Source organism: Mastomys coucha, unplaced genomic scaffold (assembly GCF_008632895.1).
Source record: "Mastomys coucha isolate ucsf_1 unplaced genomic scaffold, UCSF_Mcou_1 pScaffold9, whole genome shotgun sequence".
In the NCBI taxonomy this organism is placed as follows: Eukaryota; Metazoa; Chordata; class Mammalia; order Rodentia; family Muridae; genus Mastomys; species Mastomys coucha.
The window spans coordinates 11,080,498-11,086,394 of NW_022196915.1; the positions used below are offsets into that span (position 1 = coordinate 11,080,498).

At 45.9% G+C, this 5,897-nt stretch overlaps 1 long non-coding RNA gene across 1 annotated transcript; it reads right to left on the reverse strand.

Moving 5' to 3' along the window:
• Positions 1-1,348: 1,348 nt before the first annotated feature.
• Positions 1,349-5,543, reverse strand: LOC116084768. Its single transcript, XR_004116255.1, has 3 exons — positions 5,476-5,543; positions 3,133-4,620; positions 1,349-1,408 (listed from the first exon to the last, which is right to left on the reverse strand). It is a non-coding gene; the product is annotated as an uncharacterized LOC116084768 (long non-coding RNA).
• Between the last annotated feature and the right edge of the window lie 354 nt (positions 5,544-5,897).

Here is a 5,897-nt window from a genome sequence, read left to right on the forward strand (position 1 = left end):
GTGTGCAGGAGCTGGAGAGATGGCTCATAGGTTAAGAGCATTTGCTGCTCTCTCAGAGGACCTACTTGGTGCCTAAAATCATCTATAACAGAGGATCTGATTCCCTCTTCTGGCCTTTGAAGGAATAACAGGGTAGCCACAGCTGTACAGTAGACAAGACACCCCTTCAGATAGAATAAACATAAATAATTCTAAAAACAAACAGCGCACCCAAAACATGGTCAAGGCCAACAGCATCTGTAAAAAGCTACCTCGCTACATGACTTGGAATTTCATTATATCTGTTGTGTGCTTATCACTGATGCTGTATTGACTTCCTGACTTCTTTTATACTCCCTTAATTAATGTTTTTATTTCCCGAGAAGCTATAAAGCGATACAAATGTATTTCTCAATAATTTGGTCCACATGTCCACTTCATAAAATTTTGGAGAGTACCATATTTCATGTGTTGCTAAATACATGACAAGATTGGGTCAGTATGGCTCTTCATCATAAGTGTGTATCCATACAGTAGACCAAGCTATCCACACCCAAGATACCATCACCTTGTGTAGCCCAGACTGCCTGGAACTTGTAGACATCCATCTCCGTCTGTGAGTTTTGTGGTTACAGGTGTGTGACACCACACCTGACTAAAGAAGCTAGTATTATGTGTAAAGAGTTGGAGATCACTTTTTTTCAGAAGATTTATTTATTTTATGTATATAAGTGCACTGTAGCTGTACAGATGGCTATGAGCCATCATGTGGTTGCTGGGAATTGAACTCAGGACCATTGCTTGCTCTGGCCCCACTTGCTCCAGGCCAAAGCTTTATTTATTGTTAGACATACCAGAAGAGGGTGCGAAGAAGAGATTTCATTATGGATGGTTGCGAACCATGTGGTTGCTGGGATTTGAACTCAGGACCTTTGGAAGAGCAGTCAGCGCTCTTAACTGCTGAGCTATTTCACCAGCCCTGGAGATCACTTTTAAAAAAATTCATAAATACTGCATTATTTTTTTCAAAAGGGGCTTATAAAAGGCAGTCGATATAAACAGGGATAGCTTTAGCAAATTATGAAAAAAAACATAACAAGGAGAACTAACATTCACATAACCAAACCAAACCAAACCCAAAACAATCAAAGGCAAAAACCTAAACCAAAACACAAAAAGTTATACTAAGCAGGATTCTCTCTCTGCAGATTTGGTAGCACAGATCTATAGCATTTGGCTTCCATTGGATACACAGAAGCAAGACTGTCACCAAGTGTAAAAGTCTTTTCAAATGGAGTATAGCTGTAGTCCAGGTTCCACCTCTCATTTCGGGGTGTATGGATGCTGCTGATACACTGGAGAGGACAGGGTGTGGAGGTCAGGTCCACATTCTGCCTCTCCCCTCCAGAGACACCCCTGTATGCCAGACCTGCAAGGAGAAGCAGAGTCAGGGATCAAGGTTGGGGTTCCCTGTCGTCTGCTTTCTCCCTCTCAGGGTGTCCAGATGCTACTGCACAATGGACTGGAAGGATGAAGCAGAGTCCAGATTGATCCAGTTGGGAGTGAGTGCCAGTGGGGCAGAGAGAGAGAGAAGTCCTTCTCAGTTGATCTTTAATGAAGCAGCTCTCTGAGATGATCTTAGTTTGTTCATATTTCTTTATGTGGGGTGGGTTTGAACATACATTTTCGAGGGTAAACTAAGGGTGATATAGTTTTGGGGTGAGAATATCTAGGGTAGGAAGAGGCCATTGGCTGAAAGCTAAGATACTGAGGTGCCTCACTAGCATAAAGAGATGGTCCAGGTGCTAGGTATGTGACTGATCACCTTTGTTGAGGGGTCACCTGGTTTCCAGGACTCCTGCTGGTCTCAAGTTTTGAGATGTCTAGGATTTGAACATGGTCCTACCTTGACAGTTCCATGCTGGTTCCTCATGTGACATGGTCCATGTGCCCTACATATAGCCATGCCTCTTTGGGCTTTTATATGTCATGTTCTCAGCAAGAATAAAGATGTAACATGTTACAGCCTTTGGCTTAGTCTTTTGAACTCACTTTACTCATCTCCATAGAAGTATCCCTGACATCCACTCAGGACAGTGCTATTTACACTCTCAGACTCCTCCTGGACACCAGCAGCTCTGGATGAGCCTCAGCACTTCTCTAAAGCCCTCCCTCATGCATCTTCAGTAAGAGTGGAATCCCAGTCTCAGTTTGGAAAGGTCCCTCTCAGCGATACCTGGACCACGGCATTTTCTGTGCTCAAACGTTGGAACAAACATGAAAGTTCATCTTCTTGATGGGCACCATACTTTCTTTTTAGATGTATTCATTTTATATAGTGAGCACACTGTTGTTGCCTTCAGACACACCAGAAGAGGACATCAGATCCCATTACAGATGGTTGTGAGCCACCATGTGGTTGCTGGGAATTGAGCTTAGGACCTCTGGAAGAGCAGTCAGTGCTATTATCTGCTGAGCCATCTCTCCAGCCCTAGATCTGCTTCTTTAGCATACCTCACCATCCCCAAATTATACCATTTGCAGTCACCTTTGGGGTGAAGAACAAGACTTGTAATATATTGCAATTCTCTCTGCTTGAAGAAAAGCTACCTGGTTAATAATTTGATGGGGCTGGAGAGATCGCTCAGCAGTTAAGAGCACTGAGTGCTTTTCCAGAGGTCCTGAGTTCAAATCCTAGCAACCACATGGTGGCTCACAAGCATCTGAAATGGAATCTGATGCCCTCTTCTGGTGTGTCTGAAGACAACTACAGTTTATTTATATATAATAAATTAATAAATCTTTAAAAAAATAATAACTTGAAGGGTCCTTATGATCTGTTTTCCCCACCACCACCACCAAATTCAGAAATTAGCTGATAGAGTCAGGTCCTCTGAGGGTCCTGCCTGAACCTCATCAGCTGTAGGCACAACTCTGGCAGCAAACTCAGGTCAGGCTGCCTGCAGGAGAAATCTGCTGTTACTGTCTAAATGTATGGTCACATGATCGACAACAGATTCCCATGCTCCTTTCACTTATACTCATCTGGATCTCCTCATAATCTATGGGGCTGTGAATCACGTTCTTTGAGCTGGCTATAGGGTACTAGCCTGCTTCTGGATAATTTTGGAATGGCATCTTTTTCACACACACCTTTCAGCTGATGTTTGCATAATCCAGCCACACCCAAGACAACTCTTGAGCATCAGGACTTTATCTGAAGTCTCACAGCCAAAGACTGATAGTCCCTATCCACCAGGGGCTTCTCACTGCTTTGTAAATTCATAGAGCGCCTTTGAGACACTAAGCGATGTTTCTTGAACAATTACCGCCCTCTGCTGGTGTAATATATACTGCCTTGTTCTATCTGGCCCAAGAAGACGATGTGGTACAAGCAGGCAGTTTCTATTAAATGTAGTCCACGTCTTAGTTCTTTCAATTAGCATATGCCTGGGAGCATCTGTTATCCAGACAGGACAATGGCGACACTGACATATTCTCTACAAGTCCTTTCTCAGGACAGGTCACATGACTCCAAGTGTGAAGCTGAGATTCCTCATTGGACCAAATGACTAGAAGGAGGAAAGAAGACTGTGATCATGTCTGTAGCATGTTATCTTCAGCAATGTTTCTGCATGTCAGTCTGCTGCAGCACTGCCCTGGTGAGAGAAACCTGTGTCTTTGGGTGTGGTCTGTCTGGATAGCAACATGATATCAGTAAAGTCTTCCATGATCGATTTCCCACCACTTACAGGGAGCTGAGGACTCAGCCGGCTGCCAAAGCCCTGTACAGTAAAGTGACAGAGTAACTCTTGCTCACCAACCATCCTCCCTCCATGTTGTTGTGGTTCCCCCTCCAGGACCACTTGCTGGTGTATAGCTCCGTTCTGAGTAATTCTTGTCTCCATTTTTGTTTGTTTGTTTGTTTGTTGTTGTTGGGTTTTCTGTGCCTCCAGCTTATTTTTTATGCTTTCTTTTCTTCTGGAAGAAGAAGGCAAACAGACTCATAGATCAGATTGGGTTGCATCACCTGGAGTTCAGTTGGAATTTTTGAGTTTATAGTTCAAAGGGAGTGTCTTTTTCAGAGAAGGCCTTGATCCTGAAGTAGAGAATGTCATCCTTTCAAGTCAACTTTGGTTTCCATTGGTCTCCTCAGTTCTCTCCAGGGAAGGAAAGAAAATCAGACCCAGAAACAGCCTGGTTGGCTCACTGGCTAGATGAAGTAAGGGCATACTCACACTGGGGAAACCAAATTTGAGGTAGAAAATCCATTCAAGGAATTCTGTGGTTGCTGGGAACAAGGCTCAGCAGGTGCCTCCTGATGCTGAGGCTCAGCAGGTGGCTCCTGATGCTGAGGCTCAGCAGGTGGCTCCTGGGACTGAGGCTCAGCAGGTGGCTCCTGGTGCTGAGGCTCAGCAGGTGGCTCCTGGTGCTGAGACTCAGCAGGTGGCTCCTGATGCTGAGGCTCAGCAGGTGGCTCCTGGGACTGAGGCTCAGCAGGTGGCTCCTGGGACTGAGGCTCAGCAGGTGGCTCCTGGTGTTGAGGCTCAGCAGGTGGCTCCTGATGCAGCAGCTCCTTCCTTATGCTGGAGGCTTTCCTGGGCTATGGCCAGCTTCAACTCATGCTGCAGTTTCTCAGACCTGGGAGAAGAAGGCAATTAAACCACTGGTAGGTACCTGCTACATTAGCTAGCTGTCACACTGCTACCTCCCACCACCTCAACTGTACTGATCGCTCAACTGCTGATTCAGAAAGCTAAGGGGGCCACTGCCAGTGAGAGGTGGTCAGAGGAGTTCTTCTGTACAGCCTGAGGCCATAAGGTCTTGATCAGGAGAACTTTTCTCTCCCTCCGTGGGGAGTGAAGTGCACTAATGCCCTGTCCTGAGATGGGGACACATTAGTCTCCCTCCCAGCCTCCTGATGGTCTCCATTTGTACCCAAGTTACAGGCCCAAGTTCCATTTAAAGTTAAAGCAAGAATCTCCCAGTACACTGGCCAGTGGTGGCGCATGCCTTTAATCCCAGCACTTGGGAGGTAGAGGCAGGTGGATTTCTGAGTTCGAGGCCAGCCTGGTCTACAGAGTGAATTCCAGGACAGCCAGGGCTACATAGAGAAACCCTGTCTCGAAAAACCAAAGAAAAAAACCCACTTCAAGAATCTCCCAGCACAACAGTTTCAGCCATGTGAGCTCCTAGCTTTGGGGATAGACAGGCTAATGTTCTGGAGTACTTCACTTTTAGTGGTTATGGTAAGCAGGGAATTTTATTTGCTTTCCAGAGGCTCCACTTTCTGTGCCCTGTTCCTGGAAGACTCAGCTCAAGCCCAGCTCCTCCAGGGAGCTCCACAGTCCCTGTCCAGGACTCACTGTGCCCTTCCCGGGACCATCTCTTCTTTGCTGTGTTATACTGAGAAAGTCCAGCTTTCTTCTGCCTCTTTCCAATCTCTCTCTGCTACCTATTCTCTCTTAAGCAGACTCCTCAGTTTTGCCAACATACCTATGGATGAACCTTATAGTCACTGAACAGAAGCCCTAAGGACAGCTGGTGTTGCCACAACCATTGTGACATCATAAGAGATGCAAAGAGCTTTTCAGGATTTGATAGAACATCCTAAGGAGGGACTACTTCACAGGGAGCACTATCTCTGGAAGGACAATGCCTGCCAGAGCTCAGCAGGACACTGAAGGCTAATGCAGTTCAGCTTGTCCTCTGCAAGAGGAATCAAAAGGCAGGAGATTGAGCCAGGCAGTGGTGGCACACGCCTTTAATCCCAGCACTTGGGAGGTAGAGGCAGGCGGATCTCTCAGTTCGAGGCCAGCCTGGTCTACAGTGTGAGTTCCAGGACAGTCAGGGCTACACAGAGATAAATAAATCTTAAAAAAAAAAAAAAAAAAAAAAAGCTGCTATGAACATAGTGT